The following is a 16,546-nucleotide window of genomic DNA, read 5'->3' on the forward strand; positions in this document are numbered from 1 at the left end:
CACTCCTAGAGCAGAGCCTTGACCAGAAGGCACCAAGGGGCAGGCTTCCAGCTGTACTGCCCCCATCTTTGCTCCCAAGTCACTAATTGTAAAAATGGACACCATTTCTTGAACACCTACATCTTGCCATACGCTAGACTAAACATTTTATACACATCACCCAACCCAACCCTGCCCAAAACTCTTAAGTGCATATTAATCCTCCCTTCTAGAGATCAAGTAATTTGCCCAAGATACAGGATTTAAGTCCAAGTTTAGAGTGACTCCAAAGCTGTTGTTTAACCATCACAGTAGACTCTTTCCCCAAATGTTGTCTTCTTGGAGTCCTGTTTCTTGCTGTCTCCCAAACCAGTTACTCTCAGGCAGCCTAGGTCAGTGCATAGAACAACAAAAGCCCCGATGCAGCCCACTGGCCATTCATCCACAGTTTTTTAGAGTGGGGTCTAAGTTACTGAAATCTACCCTCTCAAGGTGTCACATGGGACTGTCCAACCCCCACTTTTGGCCATGCAATCAAGTCCCAGGAACAGTGTGGCAGAAACTGATGCCAGATTCCTGATACAGATTGTCCCCTATTCCTTAATAGTAGAACTCCCAGTTCTTAGTCAGTCCCCTGTTTCCCTGAATAAAGACTATATTTCCCAGCCTCCTGTGTCTAGGTGTGGCCGTTGTGAGTACATTCTAGTCAACAAGGTTCAAGCAGAAGTGTTGCATCTTAAGAAATCTTGCATACAAGGAAGAAAGCCAACCTTCATTGCCCCCTTCTTCCTTCCTCTGGATGGAATGAGGACAAGATGGTAGGAATTCCAGCATTCATGGTAGACTGTGAAGCCTTGGAAGTGACAGCACAGAAACCTGGAAGAAGCCAGGGTCTCTGATGACTTAGTGAAACAGACATACTAACCCTGGACTTGCTATCATCCAACCTTTTTTGCAGTGTATCAAACATTTTGTGTTTGAGCCTCTGTTAATTTGAGTTTTCTAGCACTAATAACTAATGCTATTCTTAATGAATACTGGCTACAATATCGTGGGGGAGCTATTGCCAGTTCCCCTATTTTCTCTAAGTTAAACACATGTTACCTGCTTAGTGATTTGGGCTGACTCTCTCCAACGGGAAAGCTGCCTATGCATTAGGGGACATTCATGTTCCTCTCCATACTGCATTTTGATATATGAAGCGGGGAAATGACCAGAATGGAAAACAGCACATTCTGCAGCTGAATAAGTTAACTGTCCAATCCCAATCATTTGTGCTCTGATTTTTCATAGCCTATTTTAGGACTTTCATTCTGTATCATTAAATTCTAACCAAAACTCAACTAATCTTCTGGCCCATACAGTCCACAACCCTTAATCAGCCATGGTATCTGTTTCCATAGAAGCAATAGAAACCTTCGCATCTCAGATACTTTACTCCAAATGGCAAGCATCTGGTGGTAACCTAGAATCTTCTTTCATTCAATGCACTGATCTTATTGGTTAGCTTTTTCCTTTCTTCTGACTATTCCCAAAGCACATATCTTTCAGACCAGAAGAGAGGTAGTATTCTTAGAAGGCACTGGGTGAACAGAGCTCCACCTTGCCCTGCAAGTCTCCAGGCTGTAACTCAACCTATTCAGAAGTTGGCCTCTGACTACACTACGCTGTCTTGCTAATCCATGTAATCTTCCAACATACTACTTTATATAAACTAAGAGTCGTTCATTTTGTTAGTGCTCTTCAGCATTAATTGAGTGTCTACTGTGTGTTCTAAACTGTCCTAGGATCTTAGAAGACATGGAAGGAAAATACAAGTGATTCTGCTCTCGAAGACCCAGGCAATAGCCATGGGAGGTTTTCTTATGTAGAAAGTAAATAAATTGGTGGCACCTGGGTGGCACAGTCAGTTAAGCGTCCAACTCTTCGTTTCGGCTCAAGTCATGATCTCAGGGTTGTGAGATCAAGCCCCATGTTGGGCTCTGAGCTGAGCGTGGAGTCTGCTTAAGATTCTCTCTCTCCCTCTGCCCCTCCCATTCACGCTTTCTCTCTTTCTCTCAAATAAATAAATAAATATTTTTTTTAAAGCACACAATATTCTATTTAAAATATGGATTTTTGCTGTGTATTAAATCAGAAATCAGGATCAGAAATTATAAATCTATTTAAATGTAAATTAATATATAATAATAGTCTACAAATGTCCTTGTATATCAAAGGACCATATTCATTCATTGCGACAGAAGATATGGATATAAGGAAACATTTTAACAACGATGTTGAAGAAGCCCAGATTTACCATGAGCGATCAAAAAGACTCATGTAAAATTATAACGTTTATATCAAATTTTACTTTCTCTGAAAGATTTCAAGACATTCCAGTGGGATAGTAAGTAGAAAGTCATACAGACTTAGAGTCATATTTCAATTCTGCCACTTAATTAGCCAGCAACCCTGGTCAAGCCACTTACTTTCTTAACATTCTCATTGCGGGCATGGGGTTAGTAATGTTTACCTCCAGGTGCTTTTCTGAGCATGAAGGGAGACAGCACCTGTGGAAATGCCTAGCACAGTGCTCAGCGCGTTGCAGCTCCACCTGGATCGTGGCCTGTGCCCTGCTAAAAGCCTTTGTCTGACTCCAAGGAACCCTGAGACCAGTTACCCTGGTAACATGGCCCTCATTGCAGTTCCTCAACTGCTAGCTGCAACGGACATGATGCACCTTGACTGGCAGTGGGACAGAAAAGCTGCATTTCCTCCAGTAGATCTCCCCAGAGGCAGGACAGCCTGAAAACTGTGAAGGAGACAAAGCTGGACTTCAGCCTTCCCAGCATAATCACACGGTCTCCATACTACTGGTGAGATTCTCAGTGCAAAAGACAAGAAGGCATAAAAATGAAGCAAACATCTTGGCCCACTGTCTTGAGGTGTTTCATCCATTCCTGCATACCTCAGACTTCAACCCACTTGGCCCCAACCAACTTTTCCTTTCTGTAGAGATAACAACAGAGAATCTCAGCCCCTCCACTCTAGTTCCATCCCCCATACAGGCCAAGTAGCCAGATTGTCCTAAGGAGCCCACAGAAATCCCAGATACCCTATGCTGTGCACTGGTGCAGGTGCGACAAGAGGACCATCCAGGGCGTCAGGAAATGGAGTCGCTGAGTCATGGGCTACCTTTTCTTTCTCTTTTTCTTTCTTCTTCTTCTTCTTCTTCCTTCTTTCTTCTCTCTTCTCCTCCTCTTCCTCTTTTTCTTTTCCTCCTCCTTCTTTTAAAAAATAGAATAAATTGGAATGAAAAGACTAAAAACTCCTGAGTCATTGAGTACACTGTGTGGTAGGGTTAAGCTTTGTTTCTTGAAACTCTGGTTTCAGTCTTTGTGTGTATGTGTGTGTGTATGTGTGTGTGTGGATTAAAATTGTGTGTCTTGGTTAGGAAACTGAGAGAGAAATATAGGGCAGTCACATAGAGCTTTTACATGACGACAACAGCTTTCTGAAGAGCTGTGAAATCACAGGGGGAACAAAAAACAAACCAGTAGGGACAGAGAACCTGAATTCTAGTCCTGGCTGTGCTGTGTGGCCCCAGAAAAGATCCATAATCTGTTCCATAATCTGAACCCTTTCCTCATTTGTAAAATGAAGACAATAACTCCTACTCTGCCTATGTGGCAGGACAGCTGTGTGGTTCAAATGGAACAAGGTTCACTGAACACTATGTACACCGCAGGACAAAGGCTGGCTGACATTAGGCATTTTGAAATTCTAATTTATGGTGGGAAGTTCAAGTCAGGAAGGGAAGCGATGGACAACAGGAATGTTTGGGAGCTACTGGGTGACACAGAGAGTGTTACAGATCCCCCAAATCCTCATTTGTGGCATCCTTCCAGCTCTCCTATGTGTCCAGCTAGGTGACGCAGTCCAGGTGATGCCTCAGGAATCCTACCACAATGATTCTAAGCAACACCAGCAAAGGAAATTTCGTGTTTGTTCTGTTACACGTCATTGGCCCTAGGGCTAGTATTTGATAGCACCTGAATGTCTAGTGTTGACCAGTTCTTTCTGGTTCACTCCACCCCTGCAGAGTGGTAGGAAATCCATGCAACCTCATCATTATTGATGAAGCAAGGCAAAATTAAGTGCACACCTCTTACTGGAGCGAACATTGATGTTCTTTCCATTTCATGGAAAGGTCTTGCAAAACATTGGTTCTAGTATCTTCTTGCATGAGTCATAGACTAAGGAATGAAGAAACACTTCTGAATGACAAACAAGGAAAAAAGAAAAGAAAGAAAGCTATGATGATGTGTTCTTGGAACCCAACTCCAAGTCCGTTTACACAAGCAAAATCAACATGTAGATCTCTGTTTAGGGTATGCTGCTAAAGGACAAAACAAAACAAAAAGTCCATTCCTATTCTTTTTCTGATTAAAAAGATAATGGAGAGTCACACAAAAATCAAATAATAAAATTAGTTCCCAAGAGGAAAAGAATGTCAGCATTTTAAAGTGCATCTTTCCACACCTGTTTCTTTTACTCAGCTATCAGGTGGATAGACATAAACGTTATACAGATGTTATTTTGAAACCCACTTGTTTATACAGTGATATGTCAGAAAGCCTTAGCCATAATAGCGAATGAAGATCTAGAACACTGCGATTGGTAGTCATATAGTATTCCATCATACAGATGAAGCTTAATTTATGAATAAATTTCCCTAAAGGACATTTAAGTTGCTTCTGAATTTATTAGTGGGCTCTAATTGACATATAGCATTGTATAAGTTTAAAGTGTACAATGTGTTGATCTGATTCACTTATGGTTGCTTCTGAATTCTTGCTTTTATAAACAATACCAGGGGTGTCTGGGTGGCTCAGTCGGTTAGGCATCTGCCTTTGGCTCAGGTCATGATCTCAGGGCTCTGGGATTGAGCCCCACATCAGGCTCACTGCTCAGTGGGGAGTCTGCTTGTCCTTCTTCCTCTGCCCCTCACCCCCACTTATGCTTGCTCTCTCAGCTGAATAAATAAAATATTTTCAAAAAACCAATACCAGTATAGCATCCTTAAACATTCATCATTGTACACTTGTCCAATTATCTCCCTGGGATAAATTTCTAGGATATGAGCCAAAACGTATTTCGTTTTCAATGTTAATGCATATTGCCAAATTGCCCTGTGGAAATAGCGTGCTACGTCCCATTGCCCCAGCAATGTAGGAGAGAACCCGTTTCTCCACACCTCACCAACAGTGGGTATCATCAATTCTTTTATCTTTTCTTCCAATCTGAAAGGTAACAAATAATATTGCACTGTTGTCTGAATTGCATTTCTTTGATTTCAGTGAGACATTCAATATTAATCTTGCTTGCTATCAATACACATACACTACTAGTAATGATAATAGCTAACATGCATTGAAAGTGTATTATGCATCAGGCATTGTGCTAAGCACCCTACAGAATTATTTTTTTAAACCTCATGATAGCCCCTCAAGGTAAGTACTATTATTATCCCTATTTCACAGATAGAAACAAAGACATAGTTACGACGCTAGTAGATAGTAAACCCAGAACTCAGTCCAGGTAGACCTGCCCTCAAAGCCATGTTGTTGAGCAGGGCATTGTACTTCCATTTACAACTTCACGCAAGTGTGCTAATTCTGTTTCTTCTATGTATGCTTTTATATATGAGTTTTACGTGTTTATGGCCTTTAACCATTTTTCAATTGGAATGTTCATCTTTTCCTTATTAATTAGCAATAACTATTTTGTATCGAGAATATTGATTTTGGGGGCACCTGGGTGGCTCAGTCGGTTAAGCATTGGAATCACGGTTTTGGCTCAAGTCATGATCTCGGTATCCTGGGATCAAGCGCTCCACATCGGGCTCCCCACTCAGCAGGGAGTCTGCTTGTCTCCCTCTCTCTCTCTCTCTGCCCCTCCCCCGACTCATGCGCACTCTCTCTCTAAAATAAATGAATCTAAAAAAAAGAATATTGATTTGTTGTCATTTTTTGCTAGCAACTTCTTTTCTCTCTGGAATGTACTTATACCCAGTTTACAACTTTCACTTCTGTTTATAATTAATGTAAGGACTTGAGTAATGACTGTAATAAGCCTGATGTAGTACCCCTGACATGGGAACAAGCGTATGCAGATTCACGAAACTGATGGTGTTAGATTTTAGTGGTAATGCAATAGTGGACACTTAAGGGGTTTGGACAACAGCACAGGGCAATGGAGAAGGGGGAGAAGTAAGAGAGAGGAGAGGCAGATAAAGTCACAAAATTGTAATCTCCCCTTTAATGGGTCTCTTTCTGAATTTCTTCACCTTGCAGGACTTCTTCTGCCACTTTGGTCACCCCCAAGAAATAGGGTTTTATCACTTGGTATGGTTTATAGAGATCTAAATCTCTTCTTTTCATTTCCCAATTTAATCACCCTTTATTATAACAAAGATGACACTTTGGCCGTGGACCATTTCCCAGAGAGTGGAGCATATGCAAGGGAGAGGACGTGGGGTCAGAGGCCCCATCTTGGAGCCCTGCCAGGTGAGGACATGCTGTGTGGCCTAGCAAGTTGTTTCATTCTTTTGGCTTCCATTTCCTCATTTGCAACATCGGCATAATGACAACTATGTCACACAGCGGTTGGAAATCACCTAAGCAAATGTTCAAGTATTGGTGCCTCACAGGACCCTAAGTGCTCACAGATGGTCCTCTGCCCCCACCCCCACTGATTCAAGCAAAAGAGAAAGAGAGGGTTCCGTGGGATTCACAAGAGGAATGCAAAGGCTTGCTCTGACTCAGCTGCCCTGCTGTTAAACCAGAACTTCAGCTTACGTGTCTCCAAAATTGTCCCATGAGACACTGCCAGAGTTAAACAGGAAGACAGCTGACAACCTAACAACCTAACTCCAGTTGGCTTCTCCCTCTACCCCATCTGTGTGCAGGCCGCTAAAGTGCTTCCCCGCGGCCTGTGTCTGTCATCCACAACCATTGCCTCACTGGTTACTCCAGAACAATCTCCTGGTCCCAGAAGCCTCTAACTTTGCCTTGGATTATACAGGATAGCAAAATTCCCATTTGACTATATGAGAATATATATCAGGAAGATAGATGAGAAAGGTGATCTACTTAATTTATTATAAGGACCAAAGCAATCCCCTCATTTGCTGATAACCTACTTAATTCCCAGGCATCTCTCCCGCCCCCCACCACACCACTCCTTTGGCCTCAGGCTATGTTTATTATAATACTCTTCCTGTGTAAAGCATTTCAGAGGTAAAAGAAAGATTCCTACCATGAATTGAGCCCTACTCCGCGAACCCTTTACACAGGAGGAAACTGAGATTCAGAGGATTGAGCAGTTTCCAAAGCCACATAACGAGACCATGACTAAAGTGCAGCTCAAACTCAGGTGCATCTTCCCCCAAAGCCCGTCCACAAAGCCCACCATGCCCTTGCCCTCTACACCTCCACAAAGCACTTTCACACCCATTAGCTCCTTGATTGTCTCCAAAATCTTTCTGAGTAGCATAATTCCCTCCCGTGGCCTCCATTTACTGATGGGAGACTGAAAGAGGCTGCAGAATATAAGCACCCCCACTGTCACCTAGAACCCCTGGGGTTGGCCTAACCCCACCAAGCAAGCCCCCCACAGCCAAGCCCTGGGAGTGCCTGCCAGAAACATCATGACCCACTGAGAAGTTCTCTGTTGAAGGAAGACACAATGCTATATTTCGGCAAGACCTAAGTCAGTGTTGACCAACTCACTGGGGAAACCAGAATTCAAAGGCTCTGGGCCCCTCAGCCCTCCTCCCCAAGGTGGTCACTTCAGGAAGTAGGTGCTACTCCCATAGTCCTTCAGCCTGTCCCCATAGTTCATTCCACAGGTGCGTTGACTTGTAAGAAAGTTGATCAATATAACCAGCCCCTAAAGGACACATAATAAGGCCTAAAACCAAATACAACTCCTAAGGAGGAAGCTCAGAAATGAAGCCAAAACAAATGTTGCTGAGATGAAGGATTAGAATGAAACTACAAGAATAGCTGGCACAATGAAGATACATGCCCCACATGATTCAAGGACATAAGATATCAAGGACAACTCATCTGCCAGAGAGGGTACCAGCTCAGTCAAGCTCATGCCATTTTACACTACTTTCAACAAGGAATCATTAAAGCTTCGAAGCATTCATATTGGAAACAGACTTTTCAAGCTGGAAGACCCTTTGGGATAAGCCAGTCCAAACCCTGTATTTAACACTTGGCAGAACTAATGTCCACTGACTTGGTCATAGTTATATAGCTGGTCAATGGCAAAAAAAATGGCCAGAAATCAGGTAACAGAGCTCCAATAACATCTTCACACACATGTTTAAGCACTTAATCTTTCCTCCAATTCTTCTTCCTCTATACATAAGAGCATACACACACACACACACACACACACACACGTGCATACTCATATGCACCTGCATCCATGCACACATACACGTATATGCGTACGTATACATACAAGTGTGCACACATGCTTCTTTGCCTGATGCCACAGACTCCATATGCCACATCCTTATCAAGCCCTTCTGAGCATTCAAACAGGAATATAATTCAGATGACCTGTCTGACCATGGGGCTTACTAAGAGAACCACTGTGCCCCAGGAGGGACCTGGTTCACTCTCAGCTTTATATTTTTATAGATTGTTCAGGCGATATTTAGCCAATAACAGTAGTGGGCTATAGGGCAGTTAAATGACTGAGTGCAAAAATGTTCCCAAAGGGCTCAGCATGGTGCCTGGTGCACCACAGACCCTAAATCACGTCCCAGCTGGGGATGTGTCAGGCAGAAGACCTGGGTGTAAATAGCAGGGGTTCTGTGGCCTGGCCATGACTCCCCCTTTCTGTTCTTGACCTTGGGCTGCTTGCCTACCCTCACTCGAGTCTGGAGTCGATATATACATAGGCCACTGCAAGGAGTAAATGAGATGACATGTTTGCTGCCTGACTCTGAGCCAACAAACAGTAAGCGCTAAACAAACAGTAAAGCAAGCAGGTTTGTGATTTGCATATGGTGGAGAAATGCACTGTCCTGCCCCTTCCTTCCCTAAAATCCCAGGACTGCAGTTTCCTCCTTGAGGGTGATTTCTATAATTTCACAGTGCAAAGCATTGGGTGTGGCATAGAATTGATATACAGTTCTCTTCTGTAGAAGGGAAGTTTCTTCAAACCCTTTTATTTATTTTTTTTTTTAAGATTTTTTTATTTATTTATTCGACAGAGAGAGAGACAGCCAGCGAGAGAGGGAACACAAGCAGGGGGAGTGGGAGAGAAAGAAGCAGGCTCATAGCGGAGGAGCCTGATGTGGGGCTCGATCCCATAACGCCGGGATCACGCCCTGAGCCGAAGGCAGACGCTTAACCGCTGTGCCACCCAGGCGCCCCATCTTCAAACCCTTTTAAAACCCACCTAAACAGGAAGTCTTTGCCTGGGGATTCTGAACTGACTGGGGTGGGTCCTTTCTAGGTAGATACTCAGCACTTGGCCTCTACAATATTATCTTCCAGGTAAGGTTCTTTCTGAGCATTCTCAAATCATTTCATCTGGGTTCGCTCTTCCCAAGTAGAACATAATGCCCTAAAGGGCAGTGACCCCCATGCCAACTGAGAGAACATTTTGACCCAGTAGGAACTCAAAGGCCTGATGCCAGAATATCTTTCTTTCCACCCTAGCCAAACCTTGCGGCAAGGCCCCTGGCATCTTTTAAAAGATTCTTCTAAAAGTCTGCTAAAAGAGAGTCTGCTAAAAGTCTGTTTTCCAGACATTCAATTCTATGTGTGGGAAAAGGTATGGGTACATCGCGATTTCCCTCTCTCTTCACACATTCTGAATATAAGCTTCTCAAAGGCCAAATGCATAAGACCAAATGCATCGCAGGAGCAAGGCAGACACTTCACAGAAGCTGTGGTCTCAAAAGCAGCTCACACTCTGGAGGTCTCACACACTCGGAGCCTACCTGGTGAAGAAGTTCAGCTCTACTGTCGGCCCTCAAATCTGGAAATATTAGAATCAAGAGCAACAAGAGAAGGAGAAAGAGCCATGTGTTGGAAGAGTCAACTGTGAGAAGTCCCCGCTGGCAAGGGTTAGTGTCCAAAAAGGCTCTCCACCCGTTCCATCCCTTGGCCAGTGTGAAATATTGGAACCAGACATTTGGTCCAGCCGGAGAATCTCCAAGTTCAAATTATAACCATCATGGAAGTGGCCTAAACTCACATGAGGCCTCTGGTGTAAGTAGGTCACAGCGTACTGACACTCAATCTTTTCAGGGGAAAAGTATAGGAAATTGCCAAGGATTCAGTACCAGACAATATATGGCTCCCGTTAGTTGCCCTCTCATACTCGGAAATCCTCATTATGTACTAAGCAGTTAGTCCAAGCTGATCGTTTCAGGAACATTATCATATTTAATTTAATCCTCACCACAATTCTTATTTCCCCCATGAGGAAACAGCTGCTAAGAGATTAAGCAGTTTGGCAAGTTAACACTGCTAGAAGGAGATAGAAGCCCATGATTGGCCTCAGCCAGACCTAAATCCAAAAGGTCCCTTTGCCACCCACTAGCGGAGGCCCCTGAAACAAGCTCTTGGAGCTTTCTTCTCCTTTGCAAACAGAGGGATGATAATATTGACCTCACAGAATTATTATGAGGATTAGATATATTAAAACAGATAGAGAGCTTAACATGCTCAGTAAAAGGTAGCTTCCCTGATCGCTCCTGTTACTATTTTGTTTTCTGATGCCCCATTCTGCCTGCCCCAGCTCATGCTTTCATCCCCTCAGTAGGGCTTTAGAGATAACAGGAGCAGCTCTCAGTTAATGAGGCCTCACACATATTAGGTTCTGGAGAAGGACAGCCTGGCTTTCCAGCCCCTAGGGATGCCCCTGTGGCCTTTCACTTTGACACAGCCTTGACTGCTATTACACACTTGTGTACAACCAATTGAAGACATTTAAATTTGTGTAAGTCCCTCCATACAATTCTAGTAATCCTTAAGTGACCTGTAGAAAAATAATAGAAGATAAAGGAAATATTGACCCACCATTTGCTTGAACTGACATCAGACCTGGGATAAACCACACAGCCCCTTAAAACTACCTGCATACAAGCCTGGCTGTGTCTCAGGGAAACCCAGGCTAAGACAAATCATTTCCTGCAAAAATTTCAACGATCACAGTTTTAAAATCAACAAACAGGACATGAGACCTTACAAAACAATGTTTCGATACCATTTCTACATTCCAGGAAACAATCTGGAAGATACGGATTGAGCATTGAAATATATAAAATTCCAGAGCATCTCAATAATTTATGTAGCTAGTCAGAAATTTTGAAACAGGACTATTACCCAAGTGAGTGTATGGTTGCTGCAGCTCTACAAGAATGGTGAAAATAAAGTGTAATTTTACTTCCCTCAAGAGAGTGAGACAAAGAGGCAAAAAGGATCAAGTCTTGTTTGGCAATGAGCCAACAACAGGCCACATCAATGCTAAGAGGTTGTCACCACACCTGAGTGGAGATGGCTGAAGTAACTTTTAAAACATACTTTCCAGAAAGCTGAGACCAAAAATCCCACGCTAAACAAATATTTTAACTTAGAGAGGAGGAGATTACCTTCTAAGGTGTACCTGGAGTGTGGTAAAGGAAGAAATACTAATACCGCAATACTCCAAAAATAAACAGCATAGAGCTTGAGAAACCAATATTGTGCTTTACCAAATATACAAAACATCTTGGGAGCGTTCCAGAAGGACAAGGGTTAGCTGCAGATTCGTATAAGCAAGCAGACGGATTGCCTGCATGGCTCAGACCACTGCGGGGAGCACACCTACACACACGAGTTATTGAGCATACCGATAAAGATTAACCAACACACTAGACAAATGTTCCAGAGTTTCCCAGACATTGCAGACAAATGAAATTCAAAGCAAGACACCACAAGCAGCCTGACCCGCAATAACTATCCCAAAAGCTACTTGGAAACCATCAACATTGATTCTTCTTTACAGGTGTGGTGAGTAGGGAGACTAAAGAGAACCTTTCCACTGGGTTCTACGAGGCATGGAGTGCAAATGTGTAATAACCAGGGATTAGAGGCAGGGAGCCCTGGCTAAATGAGGTTCTCCAAATCCCTAAATCTTCTGTGCCCCAATTTCCAACTCTTACAAAATTAGGCTGATAATATCAGATTAAAAAGGCTGAAGAAATGAAAGAGTATAATAGAAAGGTGTTCGTAAAAATAATTTCATGTCTACTAGTATGAAAGCTAGGACAGACACTTGCTTTTGTTTTAAAAATCCTATGTTCACAAACTCATGGTTACCAGGTGGGGGTGATGGGTGACATAGGTGAAGGGGATTCAGAGGACACTTATCTTGATGAGCACTAAATAATGTATAGAATTGTTGGGTCACTATATTGTACACCTGAAATTAATATAATTATAAATTAATATAACAATATAAGTGGTATGTTAATTATACTGGAATTAAAATTTTTAAAACTGAAAAAAATCCTATGTTCACAGATAATATGAGTCAGCCCCATAAACTAGCCTGAAAGGAAATATTTAAACAAATTTAGGCTACAAACATCTTTTATGTGCCCTTAAGCACTACAGAAGCGTCCTTGTCTTATGACTGATAAGAAAAGCCATTCTTGCTGCTCATTGAAAGACTTAAGGTGCCTTCCCTCATGGCAGTATCATTGAATCCAGCTTTATTAGAGCACAACCTTGAAAGTAACATGTATGAATTTATATAATTCAGGCTGGCCTCCTTTCAATTTGTAAAAATGGGCCAATGTTTCCTTGAGCAAGTTTAAAAACACTACATTTTTTTTTTTTTTGCAACAAAATAGATGGATCTAGAGGGTATCATGCTAAGGAAATAAGTCAGTCAGAAAGACAAGTACCATATGATTTCCCTCACATGTGGAATTTAAGAAACAAAACAAATGAACAAAGAAAAAAAGAGACAAACCAAGAAACACATTCTCAACTGTAGATAACAAACTGACGGTTACCAGAGGGGAGGGAAGGGGTCAGGCAGGTAAGGGTGAAATAGGTGAAAGGGATTAAGAGTACACTTATCATGATGAGCACTGAGTAATGTTAGAATTGTTGAATCAGTATATTGTACACCTGAAACTAATATAACAGTGTATGTTAATTATACTGGAATTAAGACTTAAAAAAAGTAAAGAAATAGAAATAAAAGAATAGATTACTTTTAAAAATTCATTTTTTACCAGAGTTCAAATATGTCATCGTAGTTCATATTTTGAAAACAAGTACATGCCTAAAAATAATATTTCCATTTGCATAGTCTAGAAATTCCACCTAACCAGAGACCAGTCTCTATGGCAAATTAGCAAAAAATTTTTTTAGCTTTGTGAATTTATATTTTACAATACGAATGTACACATTTCTTTCTCTTAGATTTGAATGTTGTCTTAAAAGATTCACTTATGGAAAGCTAAACCAATATAAGGAGTACATGTAAATCCATAACCTAAATGCCATGAACAAAAATTCTTGAGGATACTCTATCTTCAGTCATCAGAACTGAAAGCTACAGGCAAAGGAATATGTATCCCCAAATCTCATCTTCATTTATAGGAATGAGACTGTGTTAATTATAGGGTAAACCTGACCAACCAAATTTGCTTCTCCATTGGGATGTTTGGTCTTAACTATTTGTTTTCACTTAAATTCTTTTTTTTATTATTATATGTTAGTCACCATATAGTCCATCATTAGTTTTTGATGTAGTGTTCCATGATTCATTGTTTGCATATAACACCCAGTGCTCCATGCAATTAGTGCCCTCCTTAATACCCTTCACGGGGCTAGCCCATCCCCCCACCCCCCTCCCCTCTAAAACCTTCAGTTTGTGTCCCGGAGTCCATAGTCTCTCATGGTTCATTTCCCCCTCTGTTTACCGCCCCCCTTCATTTTTCCCTTCCTTCTCCTAACGCTCTCCCTGCTATTCCTTATGTTCCATAAATGAGTGAAACCATATGATAATTGTCTTTCTCTGCTTGACTTACTTCACTTAGCATAATCCCCTCCAGTTCCATCCATGTTGATGTAAATGGTGGGTATTCATCCTTTCTGATGGCCGAATAATATTCCATTGTATATATGGACCACATCTTCTTTACCCATTCATCTGTTGAAGGGCATCTCGGCTCCTTCCACTGTTTGGCTATTGTGGCAATGTTGCTATGAATATTGGGGCACATATGGCCCTTCTCTTCACTACATCTGTATCTTTGGGGTAAATACCCAGTAGCGCAATTGCTGGATCATAAGGTAGCTCTATTTTTAATTTTTTAAGGAACCTCCACACTGTTTTCCAAAGTGGCTGTACCAACTTGCATTCCCACCAACAGTGTAAGAGGGTTCCCAACTTTCTCCACATCCTCTCCAACGTTTGTTGTTTTCTGCCTTATTAATTTTAGCCATTCTATCTGGTGTAAGGTGGTATCTCAATGTGGTTTTGATTTGAATTTCCCTGATGGCTAATGATGTTGAACATTTTTTCATGTGTCTATTAGCCATTTGTATGTCTTCATTGGAAAAGTGTCTGGTCATACCTTCTGCCCATTTTTTTATTTGATTATTTGCTTCCTGGGGCAAAATTAGCAAATTTTTAAAGAGGTGCTTTGATCTTGTTATTGAACACCCATGGCTGCTAACATTACAAAAAGAGAGACATGTACCCCTTGATGGAAAAACAAACCAACAACTTTAAAGTAGTCTTGGAAAAAAATAATCTGAATCTGATTGAACTTCTAAGTTCAATTACCAATTACCAGGAAATGCATATGGAAAAATATGTTAAAAAACACTATGGGAACACAATCAGTAAAATCTGGAATGTGGGAAACCCTATAGGCATACATTGCAGTTTTTATCAACAAAAGAAAATGGAAGGAAAAAGATGTGAGGAAGCTGAAAGATGGACTTAACTAAAGGTGAAAAGATGAACATAGATAAAGGTAAAAAGACATACTGACCAATAAAAATGTGTGAACTTTATTTGAATCCTGATTCAAATATTTAAACTGCTTTAACAAATTACAACTCTGATTCTTGGCCATAAAGGAGATACTGGTTCAGAATATTTTTTCTCCTCAAAACAAATAGAAAATTGTACAAAATAAATAAAAACTTTTTTCAGACATAGGAAATCAAGCAATATTATTGTGATCCTGAGAAAAGGAAACAAAGGAGCTGAGATTTACAATCATCCTGGATTTTTGCCTGAAAGCAACTTTAAAAAAACAGCAAAGGGACAGGAAAAGCCAAGAGGAGCTCCACAATCTCACTGAGTTGAGGAGAAACAGATCAGAGTTCAGGGAGGCCAAGTCAGTCGGAATTTTTGGGACAAAGTACCAGAGAGAATTGAACTAGCAAAGAAGAGTTCCAAAAATTTGGATGAGGGCCCCTTAAGTCTTTCACTGAATATGAATCCGTGCATTCATGGGGTAAAAATCCACAAGTCTGGACAGAGAACCGAAAAAGAACTGTAATCATTAATAGATCCTAGAGGTTTCATAGGACTGGAAGGTATACAGATTCTAACTAGCCAACAGAATTCTCTGGGCAATATGCAGAGTTGCCAGAAGGAGCACACCTCAGTAAGAGGGCTAACTTAGCCCTAAAGTACAGACTATTCTAGAACTGCCCTAAAGAGGCTTAAAAACAAGTCTGCTAAGAATCAATCAGTACCATGAAACCTAATTTTCTGCCAAAACAAATTTTGAAACTCTTTACAACAACAAAATCCAAATGTTCAACAACATAAACCTCACAATGTCCTGCATCCAATTAAAAATTACTAGACAGGCAAAAAGTCAGCAAATTATGTAACAAGAAGAAAACTCCATTAAAAAATAGATCTATAAATGATAAAGATGTTAAAAATAGCAGTCAAGGGCTTTAACAAGCTATTACAAATATGCTTAAGATTTAAAGGAAGCACGAACATAATAAAATATTTTTAAAGGATCAAATGGCAATTCTAGAGAAGAAAAATACAATAACTGTAGGGAAAATTCCATTGGACAATCATAACAGCAGATCAGATGCTGCAAAAGAAGTGGGTACTAAGGAGGGCACATGTTGTGATGAGCACTGGGTGTTATACACAACTAATGAATCACTGAACACCACATCAAAAACTAATGATGTACTTATACAGTGGCTAACTGAACATAATAAAAAAAAGATCAGTGAATATGAAAACATTGCAACAGGAAAATATTCAAATAATAGATAGAGAAGGAAAAAGACAAAACATACACACTCAGGGAACTGTAGGACAATATCAACCAGTCAAATATACATGTAACTGGAGTCCAAGAAGAAGATAGAAAGTAAACAGCAAATAAATATATATTTGAAGAAATTACTGAAAATTTCTCATCTGTGTTGCAAACAACAAATTCAAAGATTTAAGATGCTCAAGGATGCACAAGATGGAAAAACACAAACCATAGCAA

The 16,546-nt window shown here is 41.0% G+C and overlaps 1 long non-coding RNA gene across 2 annotated transcripts in view; it reads right to left on the reverse strand.

Moving 5' to 3' along the window:
• Positions 1–863: 863 nt before the first annotated feature.
• Positions 864–16,546, reverse strand: part of LOC148107304 (uncharacterized) — a 75,710-nt gene continuing 60,027 nt past the window's right edge. For both annotated transcript variants that reach the window (XR_015722631.1, XR_015722630.1), the window contains exon 3: positions 864–3,248. This is a non-coding gene — a long non-coding RNA (uncharacterized LOC148107304). The remainder of the gene's footprint in view (positions 3,249–16,546) is intronic.

The sequence above is a fragment of the Ursus americanus genome, chromosome 32 (assembly GCF_024610735.1).
Source record: "Ursus americanus isolate L20-20 chromosome 32, mUrsAme1.1.p, whole genome shotgun sequence".
Lineage (NCBI taxonomy): Eukaryota > Metazoa > Chordata > Mammalia > Carnivora > Ursidae > Ursus > Ursus americanus.